We start from the raw sequence: 17,415 nt of genomic DNA, 5'->3' as shown, positions 1-17,415 counted from the left end.
AGGAACTTGGGAGCCGCATGGTTTGTTGAAATGTTTAATGATAACTGAAGACACAGGCAGGGAGCCAGGTGATAATGGGCATGAACAGGCAGTCCACATTAGAATCCAGTTAAACAATAATACCAGAAAGAAAGGATTAATGAACCAGAAGAGTTAATCAGATGAAATGCGGAGTAGCTGAGGCAGGGAGAATGCAAGGCAACTGAAGGAAGGAGGCTAATTAACACAGATGAGCAGGAACACAGAGAAGTCCAGATGAGTAACAGTAATCTAACAGGAAATTAACTCTAGATGGATTTATAACACTAAAACACAGAAGAATAGACTAATAAGGAAAACACATATAGAACAAAGTAAATAGTAAAGAAACGGTCAAAAATACACACAAGAAAATCAAAACCCCCACCACTTGCAGATTGTGACAACATGAGCTGAATAAGCAGTTGACAAAGGGCTGCAGGTTTTAATTGTGGTACATACTGGAGAAATAGCATCCTGCTTAAGTGGCAGAGTCAGTGTGACACAAACTGTGACGGTCAAGTTGGGAATACAACAAAATACTGAAATCAGTTCAGGCCCATCCTTGAGTGAAACATTGTCTTAAAATCCACACTGACTCTTGCCTGGTTGGCATAAGGGTTTGAAATTATGAGCACCTTGGTGATCATAACACTCCAGAAAATTTCATTAAGTGTGAGTCAACTATCTTGAACTACCTCCTCTAAATAGATTCTCCCATTATCATACTCAATTCAAAATCACTTTTTATAACTATCTACATTTTAAATTAATCCACAGAAAATATTGAAAAAAACAAACAAAACTTCTGACAGTTCCAGGAAGAAGTTTACATAAAATTGTCACTTGGATAAGTGTCCTTATAATGTTGAGCTTAAACTGATTTAGTTAAACTGCTTCTCTAGAATGTAATGTATACACAACATACAACAGCATTGTTTCTTGTATGACAGGGTGTCAAACTTTAGTCCACAAGGGGCAGCGTCCCACAACATTTAGATGTGTCTGTGCTTCAACACAACTGATTTAAATAATTAGGTCATTAGCAGTAATCTGTAGAGCTTCACCTGATGCCTCCTGTATTTCAACCATTTGACCATGGACACATCTAAAGGTTGCAGGAAACTTGGCTTTTGAGGTCTGGAGCTTAACGTCCCAGTTTTAAGAGCAAGATTTTGGTGCCCGTGGTTGAACTTAATATGGATTTTATCTAATGCACATGAGTCAATATTAAACATACTCTACATGTTCATATATGCATACACCACTCCTTTTTGTAACACCCAAATATGTCCAAACTTCATCCATTTAGCGGTTAATTGGAGGTATTACTTGTTCACAAGTCCATCTTCTTCATACAGTGCACCAGTACCACTGGCAGGAAAGCAAACATTCTTCTTGTCATTATGGTCAACTAGCTAAAGTTTTGTCTTGTTTGACCATAACATCTTTCACCAGAAGATATTTAGCTTGTTTATGTGGGCAGCTGCACAATTCAGTTCAGTTCGAAAGATGTAAATTTTGGAGCAAGTGCTTCTTTCTAAGTCAGGATCATCTTGAGCTTTGGCGATATAAAACCTGATTCACCACGGACTGGGACACTGGTACTATCTACCAGTTTGTAGTATTGGGCCCTGGTGATTCCTTTTTCTTTAACATCCTAATCAGTTTTATTTTCATCTGAGGTTCAGGTGAAATGGTTGCAACCTAGACATCATTGTATAATCCAACTGGATATTACCAGAAAAAACACATCTGGTTTAGAAATGGTTGAACCAGGCTAACATTAAGAGTCCAGAATAATCTGGTCTATAATCCAATTGCATCATCATTTTGCTCTGAAAAACAGAAAAGTTAAAACAAACTATTAAAATCTCATGAATCATATGACATCTAAGGCCATATGTGCAAACAGTATGGTATGATGATTTTGGAATTCATATTAGGGGACTATAGTTAAATATAAGTCTAATGGTATTAAACGCTGATAACTACACCAGCAAAAAATATCACTTCAAAACAAACCAGTCTCCACTGTAGCAGACACAATCTGAGGCCATCTTATTGTCTCACTGCCACCCACAAAGCAAAAACGGTCATCTGGTAAGTTGGTTAATGATCAGACTCATAAAATTCATAAGGAAGTTTCCACACAACATATGAACTGGCTAGCTGGCCCAGTAGGGTGTTTTTTCTCAGTATCTCTAAACAGATTTTTTTTTTTAAATGCCATCTGTCTTTCTGACATTTATGGTCTCATTTCAAGTGTTTTTTCTTTCTGTACAGAATGTACTTCAGTCTCCCTCTTGTCTCATTTCAACAGCCTTTCAGTCTTTTCTTTTATGTATTATCTCCTACTTTGCTTTCTGTCTGATTCTGCACGTTCAGTTTCTAATTTCCCCACCTTTGTTTAAGTTACATTTTACCTGAGTGACGCCTCTAACCATTATTTTGTATTTTTCTCTCCTCTGGCTCAGCTGCATGATTGATGCAGCCATTCATTTTCCAAGGGCTTCACAAGAAATATGAAAAGTGCACATATCGGTGCATGTACCTGTGGCTGTGGAGAAGGAATAATTCCTAACTTGCACCCCATATCTGAATCTGATGTAATTTCTAATATTTCTAAAGTCATCACCCAGACAGGCAGCAGGAATAGCAGATTTGCAAACAGCATCCTGATGTAAGCACAGTTTGTGCGACTTGTGTCAAGTCTAACTTTTTAACTGGGTATGAGATAAGAGAACAAGCTGTATTTTTCATTTAAAGGTTTGCAACATATACAATAAATTATATAAAGCACCCCCCCATACAGCATTGTAATACCGCTGTATTGCAAACTTTCTGTAATTCTTTGACCTGCCGTCATACTACATATTACTTCCCGATATACAAGGGTCTGTAGATAGTTCTGGTTCCAAAAAGCACACATATTCCAGCTATGGATACTAAAGAAAACCAAACCATCCTTTCAGTCTAAGGTGGTTGACATACCTCTCCATATCGTGCTGGAGCCACTTGAACGTTGTGGACAAGTCCCCACACCAATTCATTCTATGTTTAGCTGAGCTAGACCTCCATGTTCCAGTTACAGATATAAAGTGTTTAATGCAGCCTTACAGGCGTCGGTATTTTACTGGTTTACACACAGTCTGCTCAGAGGACAAGAAAAAGGAACAGAAAAGTAACAATAAAGGGATTTTTCTCCACTTTCTTCATTGTTTATTTATTGTTGCAAATGTCTAATGTTTTGTGCAATAGGCACAAAGCATTAGACAGAGCTTTAAGTGAACAAAATGTTTACTTAAAGACTTATAGTCCAGATTTAATTTAGCAGCCTTATTATAAAGTGAATCAAAATCTAAATACTAAAGAAATGTCAACATAACATTATCATTTATGTAAAATTTTTATGTAGATACTGTGATACCATGGTATTTTTATGTATATTATTATACCTTACCAACCCATGTGCACTCTCCAACAGAATACAGTATTTCCTTTCTATGGTACATTCATATTCCTCCAGTACAGAGCCATCACTCTTGTGGCGAGCAGAATTCCAGGGGCAACTAAAAAAGGCAGTTTTGACTTGGCCAATCCTACAGATTGCATATACAACCTTGGTCAACAGGGGATCTCCACTCTACAATGTTCAGTTTAGCTCGAGCAACGTACAAAATTCCCGAAACTTGGAGTTCCAGAAGTTTTGTAAGGAAGAGGACCAATACCATATACAGGGAAGGTTAGGTTCCTCCCTTTCATAAACACTTAGTAAAAGGGTCTGAAATACAGAAGCCAGAGGTTCAGCCTAACTATGTTCCGGGTGCCTCATTTTCTTGTTCTGCCATTTCTCGGCACACCCAGATCTGGCTGGAGGGACTATGTATATCTATATCTATATATATCTGGTCTTGGATCACCTGGGATCCCCCATAATGAAGTGAAGGGTGTTGCTGAGGTGAGAGATATCTTGGTTACCCTTGTGAATTTGTTACCCAATGGATGGATGGATGGACGGACGGACGGACAGACGGACGGCTGGGTGGGTGGATGGATGGATGGATGGATGGATTATAGGTTTCATCAGTCAACTGCACTGCAGCAGCTTCATTTCAGCAATGACTCAGTGCTTACAGTATAAGATTTCACAAATGACCTAATGGAAGGAAACTTCCATCCACATAAATATATTCAATTCTCTGCAAACTTTTGTCCACTCAAAAAAACACTATCTGCAGCCACCACACTGAAACATCTGTTACATCACATGGGGGAGAAATATGACACAGAAAGGGGATCCACATATTTTAGCATTTTGCACAAAACAACAATGGCATTGCTTAGATAGGGGCCCTCTGCCACTTTTCCTCAAGGTCCCCCAAATCGCATAATACACATACAGTTTTATTGGGAGCTCCAGTGATCCTTGCTCGGGACTCATTCAGGCTGGGGATGTTTCCATTGATAAACAACAATTTCCCACCCACACGCCCCAATTTTGGTAGTGGAAGAGGCAGTAACTGAAAGAGGTATAAGATGTTTTGATTCAAACATTTTGACCATGTCTATGCAACCAGCAGTGGTATGGGTATCATCATATATTGATCCAATGGCTTACAATTTTCTAACATTTTCTAACAGGTGTTCCCACAACAGTGAAAGCTGTATTATTGTTAGTGTTACAAGTAAACCTGATTTTCTTCACTGTTTACATTGCATTCTGATAGCTCAAGTATTTAATCAAAGTGAACGCCACCATATTTACATACTAGATTTTTGAGATTTTTGGGGATTTTGCCATGTATTTCTAACACCACACTATAATTTAAAGGTAAGTGCTTCTGTCCTCTTTAACGAACCAAAATGGGGGATCACAACACAGAAGGAATACAATGAATTTGGTCTGTTGGATGCCCACTGAAATAATAAAGGTCAGATGACAGACAATTGTCAGACATTACCTACAAGAAACCAACAAGACAAATATTATTAAATGAATCAAACAAAACTGAAATTTGAGGTGAAATAGTGAAATAAAAATGCACAATTAAGTGACATCAGCAAAGAAATTTTAATTATTCATCATGATTCTAATTAGCAAATTGGCCAAGAGGAAGCGTGCCAGCAATGAATAGAAGGGGGCAGAGAAGCCATCTCTGAGATACACCTCAATTCAGCTGAGCTGTGGTGAGCAAGAGTTGTAAACTTGTTTATGATAGTGTAGGTTTTGATTTAGAGGTATGAGTATAAGATATTCAGAATCAACTCTAAATGGTTCAAAACTTGCTGTTATCTTCACTGTCAAAGACGTTTTTTTTAAATTGTCTTTAATACTGAACATAACACATTAAAATGTTTTTAAAGGTGCATTTAAAAGTCAATTTGTGTCTGTGAGGTAAATTTGCTGGCAAACTGCTGGGTGCTAATGATGTGCAAAAAACCCTGTTGAGTAGTACATTTAAAAAGATAACATGACATGCACCGATGGGTTAGAAATAATTATTAAAGCAAAATAGTTAATTGAGTGGTAATTAAACAAAACTCCACAGTCCTGTGTATGTATCAAACACAAATCAAGCCCTTTTTAAAGTGCTTTGTACTTTTTAGGGGCTTATTGAAAATAAAAGAAAATAAATAACACAGTGTATGAGTACACAGATGAACTGTCCTTTTAGTTTTTGTGGATATGTCAACCTTTAAAATGCATTTTATCAAGGTTTCAGCTCTAATTATTGTCCTGTGTCTGTTTGGTTCTGTTTAGGTTTCAGGGCCACCCTTTGTGTGACTGAATGAGTGACTAAATACAAACCAAACTGAATACTAAAAAGTCTGAATGTGCCAGATGAAAAAACTGAGCATTATTCTAGGTTCAGAGGCATGATTACGGCCTTTTGTTAAATCAGTCAATCATATGGAACAGAATGGCTTCTCCAAATGACATTTTCAGGCTTCTTAAACCACCACAAAAAAAGTTTCTCTTTGATCAAAGTTTCAAAACATGTTGATTTTATTCCATTTTATACTCTAAACTGTGTTTTTTTCAGCCATAAAAATGTACCTGTCATATTGAAGTAAATTACCTTTCAGCGAACAGAGACTAGATCTGTAATATCACTCATCAGGTGTTTATGTTCCAACATGCTGATGGAAAAGTGTTACATCTGGGACCTCTAAATTGTCTGGGTTATATTAAATGATGAGAAATACCTCACTTTGCACACCTCAGTGAGGTTTCTATTATGAGTTTAAGTTAGAGAACTAGAGAACTATGAGAAGATGGTCAGAATAAGCTGAATAAGCCCTGTGAGGTTACTTTGAGGCTACAGACTGGGATGCACTGTCCCACCCACATGGAGAGGACATCAATGCCATGACTGAGTGTGTGACCCAGTATATAAATGTCTGCGTGTATAACACCTACCAGAACGGTGAGATGCTTCCCCATTAACAAACCCTGGATAACCAGTGAACTGAAGGACCTGCTTAACAAGAAAATAGAGCCTTCAAAGAGGGAGACAGTGATTTATTGAAGAGTATACAGAAGCAACTTAAAGTCAAAATAAGAGACAACAAGAAGGTGTACAGGAAGAAACTGGAGGGCAAGCTCCAGCACAACAATATGTTTGGTCAGAAATGAAGAAGATCACAGGCTTCAAGCAGAAGGAACGATTAAACAGATGGATGTCTGGACAGAGCCAATGAACTAAACACATTTTTCAATAGGATTAGTTCAGAAACAAACACAGCATCCTCCTCTCCTCTCACAGCCAAACAGGCATCCCAACGTTCTTCGACCCTCAAATGTTTTAGCTTCCACCTCAGCCATGGACCCTTCTGCACTCTATCTTTTCAAAGCCACATTAACATCATCACCCGCTCCACGTATTTTCACCTAGGTAATATTAGTTGCCTCCACCCGTCCCTCACTCCTGCCACCGCTGCAATCCTGGTCCACACTCTGGTCACATCTCACCTGGACTACTGTAACTCTCTTCTCTTTGGTCTCCCCCATATATCTACTCATAAACTCCAGCTGGTCCAGAACGCTGCTGCCTGGGTCATCTCCAGAACATCACCCACCAGTCACATTTCACCTGTACTTTAACAGCTCCACTGGCTCCCAATTAGATACCACCTGGAATTCAAAATCTTGCTGTATACTTTTAAAGCCATCAATCACATCACTCCTTCATATCTTTCTGAGCTCCTCCACATTAATACTCCCTCCCAGTCTCTTATCAACCTCTTGGTGCTTCCTGCTCATCTGACCACTATGGGATTCAGGGCCTTTAGCTGATCTGCTCCCCGCGTCTGGAAAACCCTCCCTCCTGACATCAGAATCACCAGAACCCTCTCCCTTTTCAAATCCTGACTAAAAACTCATTTGTTCAAACAAGCATTTTTACCCTTATCAAACGCCATGTTCCTTCTTATATCATCTTTGGATTTCTTATTATTGTTATTTTTTTTTTGTTGTTTTTTTTTTGCTTCTATTGGTTTTTACTTTCTAAGGTAACCTTGAGTGCACCTTAAATAAAATGTATTAATATTATTAATATTATTATTAAACTCTGGTCTAAAGAAAAGTGTATTTTGCATACGTGACACACAGCAAAATGACAGCAAACACTGTCAGCAAAACACTTTCTTTAAACTGTTTGAAGAAAATATTTTCCTCACATGCTGCAACTCATTGTCACTCTGGGCTCTAGCGTAAGTGTGTTTGGGGTGTGCCTATAGTCAACTCGTTTGGACGCGATTACCAGGAAACGGGGGTGTGAAAAGGACAAACTACCTACCACTCGTGTTTTGTTTTATAGCAGGGAGCTGGGAAATAATCAAGGAGTTTAACTCGGAAAGAAAGCCCAAATAAGCAACTTCAGGTTCAAACACAGGCCCAAAAAATCGCAAGTGATTTGCAAGCGACTTTAGAGAAAAACAAGCCGAAAGTTACTTATAATAAGAAGACTTGGCAACACTTTTCCAGATTGTGTCAGCACTAGAGTCCTGAAGGCTTGTGCAGAGCAGCTTTGTGGGATTCTGCAGCACCTCTTGAACCTTAGGTTGGCCCAGAAGAAGGTTCTAGTGCTGTGGAAGAACGTCTGTCTTGTTCCAGTACCAAAGAAAACTCACCCATCATTCCTTAATGACTGTATACCTGTTGCCCTGACATCCCACATCATGAAGTTCCTAGAAAGACTCCTGAGTTGAAGATGCCATCATACACCTTCTTCAATAGTCCCATCTGTCATCTGGACAAAGCCAGCAGCACTGTGAGGATCATGTTCTTTGATTTCTCTGGTGCATTTAACATAATTCACCCTGATTTGCTTTGTCAGAAACTCCAGAAGACTCAGGTGGAGGCCTCATCAATTTCCTGGATCAAAGATGACCTAACAAACAGGAGTGAGACTGAAGGGTTGTGTGTCTAACCAGGTAGTCAGCAGCACAGGAGCACCTGAGGGGACTGTACTCTCTCCATTCCTTTTCACTCTGTACACCTCAGACTTCCAGTACAAGACAGACTCATGTCATCTTCAGAAATACTCGGATGATTCTGCAGTCGTGGGGTGGATCAGAGATGGACAAGAAGATGGGTACAGCAAGCTGGTGGACCACTTTGTAGCATGGTGTGGAAACAATCATGTCATCTTGAACGTGAATAAGACAAAGGAGATGATTGTAGATTTTAAGAGAAACAGGAATAGGTCAAACACTATTTCCATTATGGGAGAAGAAGTGGAGGTGGTGGAGGAGTATAAATAACTCGGTGATCACCTGGACAACAGACTGGAGTGGAGATGCAACTGTAAAGCCATCTACAAGAAGGGACAGAGCAGACAGTACTTCTTAAAGAAGCTTAGGTCCTTCAGTGTTTGCAGCAAGATGCTGTATATCTTCTATAAGTCTGTTGTGGAGAGTGTGATCTCTTCTGCCATCATCTTTTGGGGTAGCAGCATAAGAGCCAGGGACTTAAAAAAGCTCAACAAGCTGATAAAGAAAGCTGGCTCTGTTCTGGGGACTCCTCTGGAACCTCTGGAGATCATGGCGCAATGAAGGATTATTCACAAAATGAAGAACATCATGAAGAACACTGAACATCCTCTTTATGACACTGTTGTACAGCAAGTGTCATAAAGTGTCTTCAGTCAGAGGCTTCTTCAGATCTGCTGTAGGACAGACCTCTACAGGAAATCCTTCCTGCCCACCGCCATCAGCATCTACAACAGCTCTTTGAAGAAACCTGCATGAGCTACAACATTTAATTTCCCTTTGGGATGAATAAAGTATTTTTTTATTGAATTGAACTGAAATAAAGTTGTAAATCTATTTATTTCCTTATATTTTTGATGTAACGATCGTTAATCGTTTTGAAGATAAAATTGTTTAGTGAGTTCAAAGAGAAGCTTTAAAAAGAATTTTATGATATGAGGCAAGTGACAAATTGATTATCTTATCTAGATTTAGCCACTTTTTCTGTCATTTAAAGACATTAATGGTTTCTGGTTCTGAGCAGTGGCATATATATGTTTAGTGTACACGTCTGACTTTCAAAACAGTCAATTGTTCCTGCCATCAATGGACAATACTAAAGTAAGACTTATCAAAAGAAAAATTTAAGTCAGTTACTAAAATTAAACCTGGAAAAAGAAGCCTTCACACAAAGCTACAACACAGCATCTGACAGCTGAAGCTTCACTATTGCTCATCTATCTCAACATAGTTGAATATTCACCCTTCTAGACATCCTGGATCAGGATGTACCCACAAAAATATGTGAAACACTTCCTGCCAAAGTTGAGGAATGCGCACTGTACTGGTTGGCAGAAACCAGGATAGACGACTTTAATATCAGCACCGAGAAAAAAAATTTAAACATCGCTTTTTAAAAATGTCATGATAAAACAAACTGCAATCGTATTAAAATGTTAATAAATGCTGGGAACATGTGCTAACCATATGGACAAAAGTAATTTATCCTGACATTTTATGACTTTTTCCAGCACCAGCAACTTTGTGTACCTCTGAAAAGAAACTGTTGAGCATAATAATTATTTATCATTGTGGCCCTTAAAGAAAATGTTTTAGGCGTCAGTGAAACTTATTCATGAAAACGACCCCAGAGGATATCTAACCAGCCTCGTGAGCACTGGATGTGTTTTCCTAGAAAGGAGGAATTGGTTTTCAAACCTGCAATTAGAAATAGAAATTGAGGATACAATTTGCACAGGCTGGAAAAATGGATCCATGCTGCCATGTAGCAAAGGTTCAGGCTGCTGGTGGTAGTGTAATGGTGTGGGGGATATTTAGTAACAACTGACCCTTGTTAAAATGTCCCAGCCTACCTGTGTATTTTTGCTGACCATGTCCACTCTTTTATAACCACAGTTGAGCTGTTTTTTTGCTGGCTGCCTGCAACATGATGATGCATCATGTCACAAAGCTTCAGTTGTCTCAAACTGTCTTTTTGAACATTAGATTCACTCTTCTACCCTTTGCTCCACAGTCAGCAGATCTCAATCCAAGAGAGCATCTTTGAAATGTGGTGGAATGGGGGATTTGCTTTATGGATGTGCAGGCCACACATCTGCAGCAACTCTGGTTATGTTATCCTCTCACTATTTATCAAAATCTCCTAGGACACCCTGCTGTTGAATCTCTATCACGAAGAGTGAAGATAGTTTTGAAGGCAAGACGGTCCAACCCAGTACTAGCAAGGTATAACTAATATAATGGCCACTGAGTGTGGTTCTTTGTTACAATGGTCTATAGCACATCAACTTATGTGATGGTAATGAAAGTAAGCTAATTCAGAGGAGGTACAGTGGCATGGTGTTATTACTGCATAAAATGGGCTTCTTGAAGGGATTGTTCATAGTTTTGAAAGTGAAACTTTGTTGAGAATTTATAAGCAGTAAATAACTCTCTTGGATTCTTTGTTGAGTATCCCAGATCAGCTGCAGAAGCTAGTTCGTTAACTTTTTTCTCAAATTTTGAGGACGTCATATGGACGAGGTTTATGAACCTTTGTCAGTTGTCATGTTTGTTGGTTGCAGTTATGAACAAAAAAGCTGATCATTATTAACATGAAAAGTGTTATTAGTAGGCAATGCGCCACAAATGACTGTCCTGAGCGAAAAACAAGTTTAGCATTGATGGTCAGAGCAACTGCCTAAGAGAACTAAGTAAGAACTAAGGAAAAATCGGCAAAATAATGTCCACATGAACTATTATAATATTTGTGCTTTTTACACCTCTTCCCTTTTTACTTTACATAGTTACTGGAGCCCTTAGATATGTCGTTCTTGGTACATGTTTCACGCAGGAAGATCTCTGGTGGTACACCGCCTCCTACCTCCATTTCCAACCTAACATTGAGCATAAATATTAGAGAGACAATATGACAATTTCAAGATTCATAAAGATAGCATTTCCATAAAACTATAACGTCTTTGTAAGTAAAGATGTTCAGGAACCGCCACCTTAACATGGTGGAAGGGTTTGAGTGCTTGAATGATCCTAGAGGCTATGTTGTCTGGGGCTTAAATGCCCCTGGAAGGGTTTCCCATGGCAAACAGGTTCTGGGTGACAGGTCAGACAAAGAGCAGTTCAAGACACCCTTAAGAGGCCCACACAATCAAGGCACGTGACGTCACCCAGTACGGAGGAGCCAGGGTCCCACCCTGGAGCCAGGCCTGGGGTTGGGACTCGTTGGAGAGCGCCTGGTGGTTGCTCCTCACAGGACCTGGCCGGGCCAAGCCTGACCGAGAGACGCGAGGCTATCCCCCAGTGGGTCCACCACCTGCAGGGGAAATCATGAGGGACCGGTGCAAAGAGGATCGGGCAGTGGACGAGGGTGGAGAACTCGGCGGTGGTATAAAAGCTCACCGGTTATCTTTGTTCCCTGTCGCAGCATCCTGTGATGTTCCCTGTAAGTCTTGTACCATTTAGTTATTTTGAGCTGTAACTCCTGGCTCGTAAGATCAGCTCTGTCAACTGCGTATTATGCCGTCCGATTAAATGAAGGATCCAAACCTTACCATGTGGCTACCGAGCATCTTTCTGCATTCTGGTCTGACTCTAACACTTATCATGACAGAACGCAGCGACCAAAAGGACCAGGCAAGAGATGTAGAGCAAATTACTTTTTGGGAGTACTTTAGACGTGCGGAAGAAAGGAGAACGCCGCCACTAACGTCCCAGCCTACCGCTCCAGTTCAGCCACGACAGACCGCTTCTTCCCTGCCAGATCCAGTCTCCGCTGTCGCTGCACGCCGACGCTGTGAGCCTACTCTGCCCACTGCAGACACAGAGCCACCTAAGCCGGCCAGTTCACCTTCAGACTCTGAGTTTCCTGCTGGCCTCTCTTCTCGTCCAAGATGCCGTTACCATCGGAGCTCCGCTCCTCTTCGGGACCTGAGCTCGCCGCCCAGTGACTTCAGGTGAGAGAGGGGAGCGTGGTCTGGTTCTCCAGGGCAGCTAGAGGCTGCTGCGCATGCTGTCCGTCCTCCAGGCAAGCGCCCTACGCCTGCATGGGTGCTATCTGGTTTGGCTGCAGGTCAAGCTGCCTACTTGGACTCTTGCTGCCTGGACGCTGCAGAATATCTGGCCAAGAACCCACAGGACTGTGCGTTGGTGCTCCAGGTGCTCCAAGAGGAGTTTCCTGATGTGGGGTTTCTTGACGCTCCAGCTTCTCTGGGCCCACCTGCAGATTCTCCGAGCCCACCTGCAGTTTCTCTGGGCTCCAGCGGTTTCTGTAACCCTTCTCAGGTCTCTCGCGGTCCCCGTACTGCTTCCCAGGACTCCAGCGGTCCCTGTACCTATTCCCAGGACTCTTGCGGTCCCCTTATCGCTTCCCAGGACTCCAGCTGTCCCCGTACCGCTTCCCAGGACTCCAGCAGTCCCTGTACAGCTTCCCAGCCCGCTGTCAAGCCTCCAGAGCCCCAGCCCGCATTCAAGCCTCTAGAGCTTCAGCTGGGTCCCCAGCCTTCAGAGCGCGACCCTGATTTCCAGCCTAACTTCCAGCCTGACTCCAAGCCTCCTGAGTTCCAGCTTGGTCCCAAGCCTCCTATACCTTCCTGAGGGTCCTCTACTCGGCTCGGCCAACCTCCTAGACGCCGGCCTCCCGGAGAGCATCTTCGTGGGTCCTCCGGGTCTAGGCACCGGTCTCCCAGACCCCTGCTTCAAGGGTCCTCTACTTTGCTCGGCCGACCTCCTGACTGAGGGTCCTCTACCCTGCTCAGCCCCTGCTGGTCATCCAGGTTAATGCCTGGTTGTCGCTGGCCGCCTGACCGTCAGCTCCTTCATCGCCGGCTCCTCCGCCGCAGACCTCCAAATCGTCGGCTCCTTTGTCACCGGCTCCTCCACCGCAGACCTCCAGATCGTCAGCTCTTTCATCGCCGGCTCCTTCGCCGCAGACCTCCTGATCGCCTGCTCCTTCGTCGCTGGCCTCCTGATCGCCTGTTCCTTCGTCGCCGGCCTCCTGATCGCCTGCTTCTTCGTCGCCGGCCTCCTGATCGCCTACCCAGTTTGGACTTCTGATCTGCCCTTGTGGCTTATGTTTTGTTGCTTGGACTCTAGATGTTCCCCTACTGGGTTGTTGTTTGTTGGACTCTTGCCCTCCTTCTGAGGCTCCCTTTGCCCGCCCTGGACAGGTTGTTTTTTTTTTTTTCTTTTTTGGCCTCTTGCCCTCCTTCAGAGGCCCCTCTGCCCACCCTGGTCGAGTAGTTTTTTTTGTTTTGGACTCTTTTGGACTCGGACACTTTTGATTATTGTGTTTGTTCAATTTTGTAGGTTCAGGTTTAGTTTAGTTTCTTCCATGTCTCTGTGTTTCCCGTATTTGTAACTATAGCAACCTCTATTCCCTCATTTCCCTTCACCTGGCCATCGCACCTGTAAGCAATCATCTGATTACCTGCCTTTCTTTCCTATTCTCTCACTATTCATTTCTCCTGTATAAAAGCTCACCGGTTATCTTTGTTCCCTGTCGCCGCGTCCTGTGATGTTCCCTGTAAGTCCTGTACCATTTAATTATTTTGACCTGTAACTCCTGGCTTGTAAGATCAGCTATGTCAACAGCGTATTAAGTCGTCTGATTAAATGAAGGATCCAAACCTTACCATGTGGCTCCCGAGCATCTCTCTGCATTCTGGTTTGACTCCAACACTTATCATGACAAGAAGGAGTCCTATCAGCTGTAGTTGGCTTGTGGCGGCTGATGGGTACCGTGAGGCCAAGCGTGCCGCAGCCTGGGCTGTAGCAGAGGCAAAAACTCAGACCTGGGAGAAGTTTGGTGAGGCCATGGAGAAGGACTACCGTTTGGCCTCGAAACGATTCTGGCAAACCGTTCGGCACCTCAGGAGGGGGAAGCAGTGCTTCACCAACACTGTTTACAGTGGGGGTGGGGAGCTGCTGACCTCAACTGGGCACATTATTGGGCGGTGGAAGGACTACTTCGACCTCCTCAATTCTGCCGTCATGCATTCCCTGGTGGAAGCAGAGGCTGGGGACTCAGGGATGGACTCTTTCATCACACAGGCTGAAGTCAAATAAGTGGTCTCTGGATGTTGTGGGGCTGTCATGGTTGATACACCTCTTCAACATTCATGGTAGTCGGGACAGTGCCTCTGGACTGGCAGACCGGGGTGGCGGTCCCCCTCCATAGGAAGGGTGACCGGAGGGTGTGTTCCAACTATAGGGGGATCACACTCCTCAGCCTCCCTGGTAGTCCTATGCCAGGATATTAGAGAGGAAAGTCTGGCCGATATTTCAACCTCAGCTTTAGAACGAGCAGTATGGTTTTCGTCCCGGCTGTGGAACACTGGACCAGTTCTACACCCTCTGCAGGCTACTCAAGGGTTCATGGGAGTTTGCCCAACCAGTCCACATGTGTTTTGTGAACCTGGAGAAGCCATTCGACTGTGTCCCTCGTGGTGCCCTGTGGGGGGTGCTCCAGGAGTACGGAGTTGGGGGCCCTTTCTCAGGGGCAATCCGGTCTCTGGCTTGGGCATCTACACCGGATGCCTCCTGGACACTTTCCTCAGGAGGCATTCCAGGCACGTCCCACCAGGAGGAGGACCAGGACACGGCCCAGGACACGGTGGAGGGTTTATGTCTCTCGGCTGGCCTGGGAACCCCTTGGGCTCCTCCACAGAAGAACTGGTGGAGGTGTGTTGGGAGAGGGACCTCTGGTTGTCTCTACTGAGTCTGCAGCCCCCATGACTTGGTCCGGAATGACAGTACGACTACGAATAAGAGGATGGTAGGAGCCCGCTTTGGTCCATTGGATTAGCCGTTAGCTTTAGCGTCAGAGACCAATTTATGACTGGTTCACATGGCAACATTTTCAAATTGTCGGCTGATTTTCAAAACCTGAGACACCCATCACATGACGATATAAAATCGTACATAAAACAGGTTTGGTTCTACAGTGTGTGGTGTCCAACCACACGGCAAGCAGATCACACTACATAAAGAAAGATTTCACTCACCAACATTCAGATTTCAGACGAAACATCTTGCAAACCCTCTTGAGATCAAACATGAGTTCAGAGTTATTCTCTTCCGTGTTTCTGTCATCTCGCTTTCTGATTGGCTATACGTCATATTCAACGGGTTGCATGCTCGTTTGTCCTCAGAGAACACCTCACACGGTATGATAAGACTATCCAACATGTTGAATGTGCCCGATTTGAGATTGGAGCGGTCCCAACGTGTTTCCGAGCAGACTAGATGACTCTTAACATACCACACGCAGCAGAATTATCTCATAAGATTGTCTTAAAAGCCATCATGATAATCTGGTCATGTCAGAAGGGGAAGATCAGGGCAAAAATCGCCATACAAATCCTGCTGTGGGAGCCAAGCATAATCTGGATTTATACTGAATTAAGTTTTCAAGAGAGTTACCTACTAACATAACCTCACTTGAGCAAACTAAACCCCTCCTATGAGTGTATTAGGTTCCAAAATCTAGAACAGAAGCCAAAAGAAATGACACTGATCCAAAGCAGAAGGTAAAAAGTCTAACAGCTGTTTACTGATGTTCAGGAAATTAACTGTTCACATAACGTTTGCTTTAGATGTGCCTCTCAGTTTAATTACTGTTTCAAAAGTGTGCCGTCAAACCAACTTGTGGTTAAGTTGATGCTTAACAGGGCACATTGACGAGCTGCAGGTGTTAGAGAGAAAGGCAGCCTCAGAGTCCAACTACTGCAGACATAATGTTGATGAATGGGGTCCAGCAGAGAAACCCATATACAGCAAAAAACCCGCAGCTCTCCTCCAACAAGCTGACAAAGGCATCTGCAAAAGCATGAGGAGTGAGAGGTACGTGTGTGAGTAATCAGTTTACTGGAGACTTAGAGACTGAGCTTTACAAGGAATCATTACAAGTTTCTTAAAATGGAAACTCTGTGCATAGGACAGAAACTGGTCTGCACTGTGAAACATGTGTTTCCATTAAGAAAAAAAAGGTCCTTACCGTGCTCCTTACCATGACCAGAGCATAGCAAGTATGCTCTGACCCTTATTATTTATTGTGGGATTTGCTGTATCAAATCTGGACGTAATCCAAAACTGTTAAGAAGACAGTGAAGAAATTACAAATTCTGTTTGAATGTTTTTCTTAATAACCAAAGGTGAGTTGTGTTTATCTTCACAGTCCTATTTTCCATTAATGCCATTGTAATTGTCACAGATTATCTTTTTTTTTTTTTTTTTATGTGTCCTGTCCAGCAGAGTAGCACTCAGAATTGTGCCAAGAAGAAGCCTAACAGATTTACTTTCACAAGTGGAGCGTAACTGCTTTTATTTTTTCTATAATGCTCTGGTTGATATATATATAAAACCTTATTAGAAATTGCTTTGGTAATTGTTTATTGTCACCGATTATGGTGACAATTGTGTTGCAAACTTTAATTGAGATTTGTTATAGTATTCTTCTTGGCTCTCTTCATTAAAGACTAGATTTATAGAGTGCAAGACTAATAGTTGTCAGATAGCTGTAGATATTTGACAGTTGACTGATTCTCCCTTCCTGAGCTGGGGATCTCTGCAGCTCCTCGGGAGTTACCATGGGCCACTTGGTTGATTTTCTGGTTAGTCCTGTCCTTGCCAGTGTAGGCGGAACATGTCTTGTTAGGTCTGCAGTTGTGCCATACACTTTCCATTTAATAATGATGGATTGAACCATGCAACATCAGAAACTTTAGGATGTTGTTTTCTTACCTGACCCTGACTCAAACTTCTCCACAGCTTTATCCCTGACCTGCCTGCTCTGTTCAGTGGTCTTCATGATGCTGTGCGGTCAGTAATGTTCTGAAACAAACCTCTGAGACCTTCACAGAACAGTTGCATTTTTATTGAAACCAAGTTAGTAAGATGGGCTGAATA

General features: G+C 42.6%; 1 protein-coding gene across 1 annotated transcript in view; it reads right to left on the bottom strand.

Moving 5' to 3' along the window:
* Positions 1–17,415, bottom strand: part of LOC124859190 (potassium voltage-gated channel subfamily KQT member 4-like) — a 199,685-nt gene that overhangs the window by 72,019 nt on the left and 110,251 nt on the right. The window lies entirely within an intron of this gene.

The sequence above is a fragment of the Girardinichthys multiradiatus genome, chromosome 22 (assembly GCF_021462225.1).
Source record: "Girardinichthys multiradiatus isolate DD_20200921_A chromosome 22, DD_fGirMul_XY1, whole genome shotgun sequence".
NCBI classification, from domain to species: domain Eukaryota; kingdom Metazoa; phylum Chordata; class Actinopteri; order Cyprinodontiformes; family Goodeidae; genus Girardinichthys; species Girardinichthys multiradiatus.
The sequence above is the reverse complement of the archived record's forward strand: the minus strand, read 5'-3'. Positions and strand labels throughout refer to the sequence as shown.